Below are 15,499 nucleotides of genomic sequence, written 5' to 3' on the forward strand. Positions count from 1 at the left end.
TGTTTTTTTTTAATATGAAACATGCATAGAAGCAACAAGCAAACACAGCATATTTATATTACCTTAGTTCTTCCCAATCTGAAAGCAAGTCTAGTAATTCAAGTATTTTTTTTCTTCCAATTTACAAGTGTTAAAGATCCGATCCAATAGTACATATCTAGTTATAAGCACTATATAGATTTTTCTTTAAACGCATTCAAGTCTTTCTATTGTAAGTATATTTGTGTGCAAACACATTTCTCCTTCGATGGTTAATCTACAGGAAAGAAGAAGGGAACATGTGTAATTAGCACAAATATGATCGGTATAAAATGATGGGAAGACAAATTAAAAGTGCTTTAGAAAGGCTGTTAGTAACAGTGTGCTCTTTCAGATAAAGACTTTTCCACGCTTTCCTTGCAGGTTAGATCTAAATTTCTTTCTCGGTAAGTTTAGAAAGCCTGGGCCAAATTCTTCCTCAGAGTAATTCCACTTGGATTGATCAGGATGAATTCAGCCTAGTGCTTCAAAATCACACTTGATTTCTTTCTCAGGTAAAGCAGAATTATATAATGAAACTGAAGAATGAGATAGAGCAGACCAAAGTGACTTGAAAAACAAAGCATCTCATCTTTCTGGCTTTAAGCAGGCAAAACTCCAATATGAGTTGTACCTAGACTAGTGAGTTTTTTCCCTTTTTAGGGCCCACATTACATGTTTCTTTTTCTCCTGTTTCACACTTGCTATTCTTACAAATTAACATTTATAACCTCTATAAGTGAAACACATTAGAGAAAAAAAATTTCCGGCTGTTTGACACAGTGAAGCTGGTGATTCACAGCTTCTACTGCAACTGCAGACACACAGCACAGAGGCATCCAGCTATAATGTAGTGACACTCTGGTTACAAAACAGTAATTGGCAGGCAAGTTTGGGCAGGTGCTGTCTGCAAAACAACTTTTACTACTTTTTATGACTATTTCTTTCTCAAAATATAGCTCACAAGTTTTCATGTCAACTATGTCCTCTTTAAGGACCATGGCTGTCAGCTTGTTTATCTTCTCCTTTTGCCTTATTTATTTTACATGCTCTGGCTTCACTCTTTCTATAATCAGAGACTCATTCAGGTCAGAAAAGACCTTTATCTTACACAGCTGGAGTTTACTAAGCTACTAGAACTGCAAAAATTTAAAAAGACTTTCAGTTTTAGAACTGCATTATCTTCCCAGTTGAGTGAAGTTATCCTACAGACAGGAATATGTTTTAAAAAAAGAAAGAAAAAAACCCCAAAATAATCAAAAGTAAAGCAACAAAATCCCAAACCCACTCATTAAAAATTTTTACAGACTTCAAAAGAACTGTGCAATTAAGAATAGAAAGGTACCCCACCACCTTTTTTTTTTATTATTATTCTGGCTGATGTACAACCACATAATGAACAAACTTGAAATATGAAAGATAGCTATTAGGTTTATAAGAAATGATAGTGAAATAAAAATCACTTCTGAAAATCTTTTCCTAAGTAATTTCTTTTCAGTGCCATGTAACATTTTTCCCTTTTACTCTGGAAAAAAAAAATACACGCGCACAAACTCACACATAAAAAATTATCACTGTAGGAATCACAGTGAAAACTGAGACCCCACGAGGTGAGCAGTGACACAGAGAGCACAGCAGAGGAAAGCACTTGGGGTAATGATTGCCCTCTGCTGCAATGCAAACAGGTGGCTCCTGGCTCTGAGGCCACATTTGATTATTTGGGCTCAAGTGGATAAAGCCACATGTCTACACAAACTTCTGCTGGTGTTATTAAGAGACAGCAGTGGCAGAGAGGAACCAGCTCCCCTTCAGTGCATGTCCCCCAGGAAGGCAAAGCCTCAGGGGGCAGAGAGCAGGAAGGGGATTACTCCGTAACGCTTCTGCTTGCTGGAAGCATACATCAAATTCTAGCAGATCAGATTTCATCACTGCTCTAGGAAACAGGGCCTACATTTGTGCCATTTCACCTAGACAGAAGCCTGAAATACAGCAAAGTGTATTCCACAGTCCCAGAGACGGGCAGCATGTACCCTTCCCACATTAATAAACAGGGCAGGCCATCATCAAAGGCCCTTCTGGAATGGAGCTGGAGTTGTTTAAACTATCACTACTTCAATCAGATTTACATTTCCCACACTAACCTTCCCCTAGTTTACTGCCAGGTGCCTTTCTGCAGAATGGGAAGTTTGGCTTTGAAGGGCCGCTCTAAGAAAGCTAGGGGGGTAGTAAAGTTACAGCAGAAGCCATGGCAACAAAGGGCTAAACTGAAGTGACTGCTCCCATAGGAAAAAAAAAATAGCCTGAGAGTAGCTGTCCAATGGAGTTTGCTGCGTGAGCATAAGGAACAGGCTGGGAAGCTGCAGAATATAAAGAATTCCTGCTGTGTTTCCCCCAGTGTGTCTCCTTTATATTCAAGAGTGTGCACGAAAACAGTTTCTGAATGCATTAGCTTTTCACATCTGGAGACGTGGGTTCAATCGTGCATTAGCCTACACGTCTCCATTTCTTCCCTAAAGAAAGAAGTGTATCCATAGGCGAGCACATATCCAGAGGAACCCTGCAATAACAGGGAAAATAATGCATGTTAACTTCCAAGCAGATAACATCTTGCTACAGGTTTTCAGCATCTTGCATGTTTTCTCGTGAAGTACTCCCAAGCTGTAAAAATAGTTTTTGGAACAACTCTTTTGAATGTGAGAATGTGCAACCATAGAGAAGTACGGATGAGTATTTAGGAGATTTAAAGTCATGCTTAGTGCACGAAACCCCTCACCAACCCACAGGAACCAAAAAGAGGAGCTCCCATGTTTCTGTCTCTCACTCCTCCCAGCTATAAAGATTAATCTGTGTTGCACTGATCCTTGTCAGATCTGCCAGTGAGCCATTTTAATATGTTTAAAGGGTCAAAAGCACAGGGGGTGGGCAGCAGGAAAGATACATAGATTACCTGTGGTTTAGGGAGTTCAAACCCAAACCAACCAACCAACCAAATCTCCTGAGACAGCCTAACAATTGGCAAAACAGTGAGGAAGTAGAGACCAGGAGGAGCTGGAAATTGTAGGTAGTGAAAGTTGCACACAGAAAAGCATTTCTTCCCTTTCCAGGTTTTTCAGAAAGCCATTTCTGAGCCTTTCAGAGAGGGTCTGAAACCAACAGGAAGACACTGCTTGCTGTGCAACTGCAGAAAACTGGGAAATTGTGGGTGCAGACCAAAACCAGGAATGGGCTCAGTCAGGGATTAAAACAAGTTAATAGACTGTAGATCCATCAAGTGTTTCTAAACATGAAGGTCTTTGGTTGAAGAATTTCCTTGGCCACTGATTATCAGAAACTGGAAGGCTTAAAGGCAGGATATAAGGAGGATCACTCTCTGCCCCCTTGGGATCTGCAAATGGCTACTACCAAAAATCAGAAGGCTAAATACAGCTTGGCACAAAAGCATCCCAGAAGACACCACTTTTAACTGGTTCTGTCCCACCCAGAGAGGCCAGACCTGCATTAGCCAGCTGAAGCTGTTTCCAGCACAGATCAGAGCTGGACATAACCACATAACCATGGACTTCTCATGCAAAGGCAACTATTTCACCACTGAGCCTCTTGAAGATGCTTTCACATGACTGTGCCATAAATGCTTGAATATATATAGTCAAATATTTATTATATGCCTGGTTTTACTTTATCTTTGCACACCTTCATCAAAGTCCTTACACTCCAGCAGATGTTTCCTCACACTGAGGGTTCAGCTGGACTAAGTGCTTTAAAAACTCCTCTTGGAAGGTTTCCCAATTCATCTATATAGGCTTGATTGACAAAACCAATGTTGTATCTCTTTCAAGGGCTGGTAATCAGGTTGCTTAGCCTCTCTTCCAGATCATTAGTATTGTCATCACTCTGTGCAGGAGTATGACCCCCGAGGTGCTCTGCGGTTAACATTTTCCCAGGATGACAAAACAGCCTTTTCCCCTGGTACAAATTTGCAATTTCTTTGCTTCCTATTTAAGAGAGTTATTAAACCTGCAGTATGATTATAAGACTCACCCCATGATTACCAGCTTTCCCTAATAGCCTCTTCTGAGAAACTTCAACAAAAGCCTTTTAGGAGTGTAAATAAGTCACAGTGTATCTAACATTTCTCCCATTATGCACTATTTTAACTTTTTCAAAGAATTCTAATATATTGGAGAAAGTTTACACCTAGAGAAAGTTACGCCGGTTTGAGCCTCGGGTACTTTATAATGACATCTATAATGACTTTCTCAACAATTTTCTTAGGCACTTAAATGAGGGTCATGAGTTTATAATTCCCTGGATCACCCTTATCATCTCTCCCACCTCAATAAAAAGAGTACTGGCAATCTTCCTGATTCTTATTATAGCTATAATGATAAATTAAATCACATTTATTTTGGAGTTGTTTTTTCCTGGGAGGTAATTCAGCTAATACTAAAGAAATTAACTGCTGACTTAATAGATTAATGTAGCCCAAATATTAATAATATTAATACTCTCTGCATTTACATACACATATCAGTCAGTCTCAAACTGCTTTAACAACAAAGCCCATATCTTTGTCTCCATTTTGAAGACAAGGAAAATGAAGCATAGGCAAGGGCATCATGGGGTAAAGCTATGAGCAGAGTCCAAGTCTCATACTTGTATCACTGTCTGCTAAATCATGGGATTCAAGGAGGGCTTATTAACTATAAAAGTATCTCTACTCCCACCAACTCTTTACCTTTACCAAACGGCCATGTTAAGCTCACGAGGTATTCCTCTGTATAGAAGATCAGTGTAAAAAGTATTTTACATTCTAATTTTCTCTTCTTAATTGTCCCTGGAGCCTCCAGAGCTATTCAGGCTCATCAGCTCTCTAGTGGATTTCTAATATAATTCTGGAAGAAAATTACTCTTTTTTTTTTTAATGTATTTGTCCTTTTAACTTCCTTTCATCCATCTTGGTCTCTACCTTTCCTACAAGAGCATATACTTCACTACTTACATGACTCGTGTTGAGCTTATTTCCCCCTCACCAAGTGTTGCTCTACCAGCATAAATATTTGCCCCTTTTAATTTAAGCACTTTTTTTTCCATTTTCCCTCCTTCTACTCCTTTCTTTCCCATTTTGCTATAAAAATAAGTGTCATCATTCTGTGTCACTCTTTTATTCATATAAACATCTAATCGCATTCAGTAGGGCCAAGCTGATGGATGCAGAGATACCCTGCAGTCATCACTTCCATGCAGTAAGCAATTAGGTTCTTAATTTCTTTTTTTTTTCAGGGCCAGATCCTCAAAATGGGATAAAATAGAGCTGTTCAGTGCAGACCAAGAGATAAATCAGTCTTCCTTATATTAAGTCAACGGATTACTCCACGTTGTTTCGGGCTCTTTTTAATTAGTTTCCTCAGTCTTCTGGTAATGACAACCTGATAATTCTTTCATTTCTCTTTCCTGAAAAAAAGCCCTTCCTGATGCTAGGCATCACATTAACATTAATAACTTCAGTGTACATAGCGACTTTTATCTAGAAGGATCCCAAAGAGTTTTGGAAACCCTACACAGTTTCATTGGCTGAAGCAACTCATCCATGAACAGAAGGAAGATATAACAGCAGCTGTTTATCACCCCATGGAAACATGGAGCACAGTAGGATGGGAGTTGCAAATTGATGATGGAGTGAGAAGTTAGGTGAACAAAATATAATTCTTGCACCTGGAATTGTGTTGGGCATCACAGTTAACGGCCTTTTTCTAGGAGAAGTGTCATGGGATAGCTACTAATAGCATTTTTCAAATTCTTGAATAAGCATTTTATCCAAAATACACAAGGTGAAATTTCAGCTCTTGCTTCAGTACTTGTGTGCTGAAGGGAAAAAGGGAAGGGAAACTCAACATGAAAGCTCCCATGATGTGGCAAAAATAAAAGCCAGCTCTACAGCTCACTTCACGGTCTTCCTTGGAAGAGTTTCCAAGCAGCAATATAGAATCATAGCATTGTTAAGGTTGATAAAGACCTTTAAGACCATCAAGTCCAACCGTCAACCTAGCATCACCACCACGTTCACTGTTAAACCATGTCCTCAAGTGTCATATCTACACATTTTTTGAACACTTCCAGGGATGGTGACTCCACCAGTTTCCTGAGCAGTCTATTCCAATGCATTACAACCCTTTCCATGGAGAAATTTTTCCTTATATCCAACCTAAACCTCCCCTGATGCAATCTGAGGTCATTTCCTCTCATCCTGTCACTTGTTAGCTGGGAGAAGAGGCTGACCCCAACCTGGCTACAACCTCCTTTCAGGTAGTTGTAGAGAGCAATAAGGTCTCCCCCGAGCCTCCTTTTCTCCAGGCTAAACAACCCCAGTTCTTTCAGCCTCTACTCATGAGACTCATGCTCCAGACCCTTCACCAGCTTCATTGCCTCTCTCTGGACATGCTCTTCCACGCCTTTCTTGGGGTGAGGGGCCCAAAACTGGACACAGCACTTGAGGTATGGCCTCAACAGTGCCGATGATCGCTTTCACAGTCCTGCTGGCCACGCTGTTTCTGATGCAAGCCACTATGCCATTGGCTTTCTTGGCCACTGGGCACACTGCTGGCTCGTGTTCAGACAGCAGCGTGAAGCAAGTATCCCAAGAAATACACTTCAGTGGGCCCTTACTACACAGACCTGCAGACCTGCTGGTAGTGCTGCGGTCCCGTGGTCAGTGCACAGGACCCCAGGGCACACACTCACTCAGGAGCATGTGGTGGCTTATTTGTGACAGCAGATCAAGTTACTTGCTACATGGACAACTGTGTGTTTTGTAGCCAATCCTGACTTATAACAAGGTCAGCAAACACCAGTATACCTAAAAAATCAGGCTGCAAACCCTAGATTCAAAAGCTACTGTGAGCAGCTCTGCCACCCATACAGCAGAAGTCAGCAAATAGCTCAGGGTGATATCTCAGCCAGTTATCCTAATGTAAGTCACCTCTACTTTCATGTCAGACCATTAGGCTGTGTAAATAATGTTGAAGTTGCTTCAAGCTGCAGATCAGCCCAAGATCAGGAGCACATGAGAGCAGTTTTATTCTGCTCCATCCTGTATCTTTCTTAAAAACAGACATTTCATGTAAACTACCCTTTTCCTTTATTCTTCATCAGGCTGTAAACAATATCTGGGCATGGAATCAAGGCATTTCAGCTGTAGGTACCTGAGTGTTATGCATTATGTGGCATGTTTTTCAGCAAAATTATCACATTTCCCTCTCCCCTACAATTAGCCATGTTAGTGTCTCCCAACAGTGACCTGATCAGTCTAGTACTTTAAAGATGAGATAAGACAGCATTTCACAGTACAGCGTAACCACATCCCTTGTAGAGGATAACTACTGGAAGACATAAAAGGAGCCATTGAAAGGGGCCAGACATATTTACTCCCAGAACGAAAAAAACCCTTAAAACTCAAAACAGCCTTTCCTCTTGAATATTTCAGAAAACTAAAACCAACCCCGTTTCAAAACCTTATTGTTTGGGGTCCTTTAACCACTCCTACAAGCTATGTCCTCTATAATTTACAACCTGTTTACATTAGTGGGCAGATGGAGCCATTATTGCCCTTCTGGCCCATTTTGCCGGCTCTTTAAACTCTTCCTGAGCTTGCTGCACTTGCTATCACAGGTTTGATCCATCGACTGACCACACACTACTTACTGCTGCAGTTTTACTGTCTATTTTGGAATTTTTATCCCTGCCATTTCACTGCTTTATAGGCTTTCAAGCTGAAACACTTCTGCAAGGGAGCTCCTGGAATTTTTTATGTAACGCATCACTTTTCCATGGGTACAACCAACCTGTGTTTTCTACAGAGTTTGTTCTGTGTCAGCGTTGCAATATTCATTGCCCACACTGTGTTTCAGACATGCCAGGCCAGTCTGTTCTGTGATGGCATCAGCATCTCACTCCAAGACTCTCTTTTACTCAGTCTTTAAAATCGAGCAAGGAAGTAAGTTTTGGTTGTCACATCAGTGAATTAACTATTTCCATGTGTTAATACTACAAAGCAAGATGGAAAGACATCAAGGAAGCCCAGTCAGAGTCTTCCACATTATGGCTAGTGTTGAATCTCAAGCTGTAAAAAATAATTTTCAAATTAGGGATAAATTATGTATACACTGAAAAATAACTCTTCAGTAAAATAACTATGTATATTTTCTATCCATTTAAGTTGTTGCTGCCCGAGTTTTTCTTCATGTGTGAAGGAAATATGTCATCCCTTAAGCTGATCAGTGTGCAATGTAGATTTTTAATTTGTAAGCTTATCAGGAATACTAAACCCTATTTCTAAGTTGCAGCTAATACTACATCTAGCTTGTATTATTTCTCTCCTAGCAGCTTCTACCTTAAAAAAAAAAAAGGCAACTAGTCAATCTTAGGAGACGACATGACAAATGACACACATTTCAATAGGATTTAACAATAAACAGCCACCTCAACAAAGAGAAGCCTTCCCCACCTCCCCACTAAAGCAGCATCAGACGAGAAACTAAGTGAGACACGTTAACAGAGAAGCACTCCAATTAACGTGTTACAGCTCCTCTAAAGCAGAGACCAAAGGGGGCTGCTGCTGGGGATGCTGGGGGATGCAGAGCAGTAATTGTCACTTAGGCACTTCACTCCCCGCCGCCCGGCTCCCTCCCAGCCGGGTTTATCTGTCGCCAATTACTGCTGTCATTTGCATTTCAACGTGTGCCATCGGGAGCCGGGGCAGAGGCACCAGCCACGGCAACACAGCAAAGCCAACCGGTTCTGAAGGCAGGCTGATGCCACGCCCGCGTCGTTGGGGTCCGAGATCCCCCAGCACCACGCTTTGTTCCAAGGGGGGCCCAGGGAACTGCCAGCCATGCCTGTGCCCACTCCAGGCTGGTGGCCAGGGATGGGAAAGACACCCCAAGGCCAACTGAGAGCCTGCAAGAGATTACAGAGGAAGTTTGCAGGAGGAGGCCGTGCATGAGACGCATGCTGGATACCAACAGTGCAAGTCTTGTTTTGGATGCATCTCCCGATGATTGGGTTTGCATTTTCTACTCAAAATCCATTTGCACTGCAAAGCTGCAGGACAAGCAGGGTTGGTGTACTTCAGTACTACTATTCTTTAGTACTTCACACAGAATCACAGAATGGGTAAGGTTAGAGGGGACCACCAGAGGTCTAGTCCAACCTCCCTGCTCGAGCAGGGTCCCCTACAATATGTTAACTGAGAATTGTGTACAGATGAATTTTTAATACCCCCAGTGAAGGAGAGTCCATAACCAATCTGGGCAGACTGTTCCAGTGCTCAGTCACCTTCACAGTAAAGAAGTTCTTCCTCATATTCAGGTGGAACTTCCTGTATTCCAGTATGTTGCATCTCATCCTATTGCTCAGCACCACCAAAAAGAGCCTGGCTCCATCCTCTTGACGCCCCCCTTCAGATACTTATATACATTGATAAGATTCCCTCTCAGTCTTCTCCAGGCTAAACTGGCCCAGTTCCTTCAGCCTTTCCTCCATAAGAGGAATGTTCCTGCCCCTGAAATCATCGCCATTGCCCTCCAGGAGCTTTGTGTCTCTGGTGCTGAGCAGCAAAAAACTGGGCACAGTACTCCACGTGAGGTGTCACCAGGGTATGAGTACAGGCCACCAGCATTTGAACTCTTGTAGCATCTACACACGCATGCTGCACATAAGATGCCAGTTCTATATAGAATCAGAACAGGAGCAGCCTGTGTTGCACACCCTCTATATCACAGGAGGTATACAGGTAAGAGTTAGAAAGTGCTCTCCAGTAGATGTAGGAGACAATGTTTATAGAAAGTGAAAAGACAGACAAGGTTTGGAAGTACCTTCCCCATAAGAGCAAAGCAGCAAACAGAGCACCCAATGAGGTTATCCAAACACCATGGGTCATGTTCAGAGAAAGAGGATGACATTAAATGTGTGTGTGTGTGTATGTATATATATATATAATTGCTACTGCATTTTGCATGAGAAGAGGCAAAAGCAGAGAAAAGTATGCTGCAATAATTTAGAAGTGATGGGATGAGAACCTCAGCAAGTGCTTGTTGAGATGTCCAGAAACAAAACTGTTATCTTCAGCAAGATGAAGTGTAATCAGCTCAGTTGTCTTAGGTGGGGAACTACAGGCTGTGGCTAAACAATTCTCATGGAAGATGCCCTACCCAGGAATGGAAAGGGTACTTGAGCAGGTAGAAAGTACTGGACTGGTCAAGGAGGAATGGGGATGAAACACAGGTTCTCAGTTTCTCAGATAGGGAATGGTCATGATACATATTGGTGGGGTGCTGTGACTTGACTGTACATCACTGGGAGTGGATGCCAGAGGGTCTAGGATAGATTGGGGAGGCTGGAAGCCCAGAGGGCAACTGTTGACTGCAATGTTTGTGGAGGGAAGGTGAAAACACAGCACCTTCAGGTATTCATACCTATTGCTTTGCTTCCTAAACACTGCAGCTAAGAGAATAACACAGAAGTTCATCAATACTTAATGGATTCCCTTTGCTAAAGGTTGAAGCCTGGCTATTTGCTAAGTATCACAACTGAAATTTACCACCAGTTTTAGAGGTATTTCAGGACTTTAAACAATCCATGTACTAAATAGTATTTGGAGCTCAGAGAGCTCTTCCTAGCTGACAGAAAAGTCTGTACTGCCTCCATTTGTCAGCCTGCTCTGTGACAACTCATCACCCCATGAGGTGCAGCAGAGACCTCTGAGGAGAGGGAAGAACCACTTCAGCTAGATCTAATTCAACATGGCCTCTGTCACTGAAAATAGTATTTCTTCTGATGTCTGCAGCCAAAAAGAAGCAGAGGTACAGAACCATCGGTTTTATTTGCTGACAAGATGCATTTCCATGGGTTTTCCCCATGAGTGAGAGAATTAAAAAAAATTCTGTGGGCAACTCAGACTGTCCACCCACTGCCCAAATGGAGTGGGATACAAATAGCCAGCAAGTGCAGAACAAATGCTACCTCCTACTTGGGAGGTGTTAAGGAAAGGTTGTTTGTCACTGATGAGCTGCAATCATAGGGCTATAAACTATCCTTAGCATATCTGAGAAACGTTTTGCTCCATGCTAACCAAAGAAAATCTGAGATAAAAATCAAACCAAAACAAAGCCACATTTCATGCCTTTTCTTCTTAATGAGCCACTAGAAAAGTGATGGAAGACTAAGATTTGCTGTGACACCTAGATTGCAGCTTCAAATCAAGAAAAGCACCTGCATGTAAAGCTCACACACACAGAACTTATTTTCCCCTGCCATCAAGACCTCTCTCCCTGGAGAAAGAGATACTTAAATAAGTAAGCTAAAGCAGCTTATAAGAAGTAGCCAGATCGTGGACTACGGTTAATTGAAGGCCAACACAAAAGTAATTTACCCCTTTTTTGTTTCTTTTTAGTTGTTTTTAAACAGGCTTTTTTTGGCTGACTGTGCATTTGAAACCCTCTGTATTAATAAGCTGATCAGTTACTGGCTCTTTATCTGTTAACCTGAGCCAAAAAAACTGCTCTTTTCTCTTTTGTCTCCAAGCCAAAAGAAATTTTTATGGGGAGTAAGTTCCCTCCCTCCTCCTTCACTGAGTCACAACACAATGGTGATTTGAAAACCTTCCATTTATCACTAGGAACAAAAATGCTAAGCCAGAGAGCAAAAAAAGAGTTTGAAACAGTCTCCAGAACAAAAACTCCCACCACCACAGTCCACACAACTCCTGACTCAGGCATTCCACCTCTGAGCACCACCTTGGCACAGACAGGGCTATCTTTCTGTTTCGCTTCAAACTGGCTTGACCGACCTCGTGTTGTCCTGTAATTCTATATTATTTAAGTATGGTTTTTTCCCTGCTACTGAATGTAACTCAGCCTTTTATTACTCAGTTTACCAGTCTGGTTCTGCCAAACTCAAAAGCTGCGTTTACGAAGTAGGCGTTTTCTTCTGCACTTTTGAAAGTGGAACAGCGATCTGACCCAGGCATCGAACACGTTCAGGTGGAAAAGAAGTTCCACAGAGGGAATTTCTTAAGACAAGTTGAATGACAGCTGGGGAAGAAGGGCCTGCTGGAATCATCTGGGATGAATACACTGACTGCCACTGCTTCTCAAAGTCACACAGCAAGACAGTCTTGACAGTAGCTAAAGACTGAGGGTGGCTCCTTAGTGTTGGGACTAAGGAGCGATGGCTGCCCAAATGCTCCACTTCAAGTTTATCCTGTTAACCCTGCCTTTAGCAACCAGTCCAGCCAGCTCTCATTTAGCTAAAAGATCTTAGCCCTGAAGAGCTCAACTTCCCTTCAGCAGAGTGGTTGAATTAGTACAGATTTGTGGAGACCTCTGTCACTTCTTACAGAGGTTTGAAAAAAACCTGCTGTTACTCTCCATTGTGGTGTCCAGGTCATACAAACTGAGGGATGTATGTGCTCCCATCCTACCCAGAGATGCTGCTTCCTTAAGAACACACAGTATCTGCCCTCTGTGTACCAGTAGCTGTGAAATACTCTCCACATGTAGTTTTCTAGGAGGATCCTAGTTATTCTCTAAATCAACCTAATTCATTGTTTTAGTGACCATCACCACCACCTTTACATGCACAGTACCCTTTCAATACTGAATTCTCAGAGAATTATGCAATCTGAATGCCAGAAAGTATCAACAAGAGACAGAACAATAACTTGACTGGTTAGGTTATGAGAGCTGTACATTGGGTCCTCCCAGCCGAGATAGACTAGGACCTTGGCTGAGTAGCAGTAAATATTTGAATGTTAAACTATAAAAAAAACAAGACAAACTGCACTGAAATCCTGTACCACTTTGAAGTAGGATGCACAGTAGAGCCAGTTTCCTTTCTGCCTGTCCCACATCCTAAATACAATGAGTCAAAGAGTATGAGAAACCCAGCTCTGAGATTAATAGTGCATACAGTCTTCCAGAAGTCCACAAAAAGAAAGGCACTGCCAGAATTGCAACAGATAACTACTTATTTTTTTTTTAACCCACACAGGACAAAACACCTTCTCTTTTGGGATTGAGGTATAGTGTTGCATCAGAGGCAGAGCTCTCTCATCCATGCATGTGCATATATCATCCCAAACAGCTGAGAACATATACATTTCAGCTTCTCTTCCGATGGTCAGTCAATTTAATTAACAGCAATCATTAATTGCTGCTGCAGGCAGAAGTAACCTGACTATAATTTACATCTTGACAGTAAGCCATCAACCAGATTTACAGAGGCAGAGAGCACTCACTGATCTTAACCGAACTTTACTGAAGTTTGGTTGCTTGGCACCTACTGTGTTTTATTTCAGTTTCAGACTTGGCCTCTTTTCCAGGATTTCCTGCCCCAAACCCCTATCAGTCTCTTTTTTTGTGGGTCGTCAGCTTCTTCTTTTGCTTGAAGTCTCCCCTTGTCATGTCATGTTATATTACATCTACAGCTCATTTCTCCCTTCCTGCATCTACTGTAGAAACCCTTACAGCTTTTCTTCAGTGCAGTGTAGCTCCAGCTGTAACCAATAGAGCTTGGTTGTATATGACTGATGTAGGACTCTGGCTTGAGCCAAACTGCTGTCTTTAGCCAAACTACCTGGACCAAAGTTGCAGGTTGAAGCGTTGTCTGTTACAAACACTGGCTGAACATGCTATGAAGAGCTGGCTATTCAGTGCTATTGCTCTAAACACTTCAGCTGGCAATATTTTACAGTCTAGCACTGACAAGAATGAGGCCACCCCTGGAGTCAGCAACACAGAAATATAGGTATCATGACCTCTTCACTGCAGTGAAGACACAGTTTGAATATTGAACTCTGCCATTAAACCCCTCTTTCACATGTTATTCCAGTTCTGGAGAAATAAGGTTAGATTGAAGTGGAAGATGACGCTTATGGAGCATAAGGATGGTGTTGTAGAACCCCAGAAGATAAGGGGCTAATGTGTATGCCTCAAACACTGCCAGAAGGATGGCTGTGGAGCCAGCCAAGGATTGTTGGTAATAATAGACAAGGATTGTTGGTAATAACACGTTGTGAGAGAGAACAAGATGCAGCTGAAGAAGGGGGCCATGCAGAGGTAGGGCAGCACTTTTCTGGGACAAATATCCCTGTTCTAGTTCCTGGAGAGAATTCTGCACAACACAGTAGTGCACAACCACAGGAACGAGGACTGTAGGGCGGATCAAGACCACCAAAGACCCCCAGAGCCCTCTGATCCATTTCCAGAAAGGTCTAGACGAATGGACTGTGCATGATAATTAATTTGCACAGCAAGCAAGCAACCTACCTATAAAAATGTACCCCCTACCAAGCCCAGGCGGCTTCTGGTCCCTCACTGCTGTGTTCAGTTCAAGTGGTACTTATTACACAGAGCAGATGAAACATTTCTTCAATCTCCATAGTTAATGCATACTCATAAATGAATGAGAGATGCCTTAATAACTCCAAATCCCATAAGCAAAGAAGTACTCCACTGTACACTGTAAACTCTAATAAAAGAAAATTAAGGATGTAAAGTCAAACCATGAGAAAGAATGGAAAATGTAATTTTTTGCCAGCATATACAACACTTGGCTACCAAATCTGAAGCAGTAAGTGCATCAAGTACACCTTTTAAATCTTTTTTGTTTTGCTCCTAAATGTACAATTCATCAGAAAATGCTCCTGCTTCTCCTCATCTACTTCTCTTTCTCAAAGGTACTCATGAAAATTATTTTTTCCTAGCAAACAGAAGTCTATAAAAATTTCCAAGTCAACCATATATGCTACACCAACTTGATTTTATTATGGAAGAACAATTCCAGCACCGATATTCTACTATAAAATATTTCATTTAGTAATTTTCAAACCCAGGTCCCTAAAGTTAGGCTTCCAGAAGTCCCCAGAAGTGTACTTCAGCACTTAAAAAAAACTATTTGGCTGGAAAAAGTATCCTCTGTTTTTGAAGCAGTGAGAGGCAATTAAGTACAGCATTCCTTTTTCCTGCCTTGACAAACAGTCTAGCCTCACTACACCCATCCCAAATGCACTTCAAAGGGGTTGCATTAGGTTCTGGATTGATTTTTTTTTTATGGCATTGCAGATCTTCTCAAGGAAGATACTTCTCTTTGCATTCAAGGTTCTTCATAGCCCATCTGTTCCTCTCTTCCAAATCACATTTAGACTTCCACCTCTGATCAGTCCATGGCAGACACCGACCCCTCTCCACTTGTTAAATTGTCAAACAAATCTCTTCAGACTCTCCCTTGTGCCCGTCAGCCTCCCCATAAACTCTCATAATTGCTCAAATTCCTACAATTTTGGGATGGAGAAAGTACCAAGACCATTGTTATTATGTTGTTCAATATCCTGTCACAGCCACTTTACTTTCTACCTGCTGTCCATCTGGGGTCTCTTTTTATACCTGCTGGTTTTTGTACAGCACCTAACAGAAGAGAGCCTTGGGCT

At 41.8% G+C, this 15,499-nt stretch overlaps 1 protein-coding gene across 2 annotated transcripts in view; it reads right to left on the reverse strand.

Annotated features, from left to right (window-relative positions):
* MAML3 (mastermind like transcriptional coactivator 3) overlaps window positions 1-15,499 on the reverse strand; it is a 239,200-nt gene that overhangs the window by 188,128 nt on the left and 35,573 nt on the right. The gene's annotated exons all lie outside the window — the stretch shown is intronic.

This window comes from Manacus candei, unplaced genomic scaffold (assembly GCF_025592945.1).
Source record: "Manacus candei isolate 608988 ecotype Guabito, Panama unplaced genomic scaffold, ASM2559294v1 h1tg000092l, whole genome shotgun sequence".
Lineage (NCBI taxonomy): Eukaryota > Metazoa > Chordata > Aves > Passeriformes > Pipridae > Manacus > Manacus candei.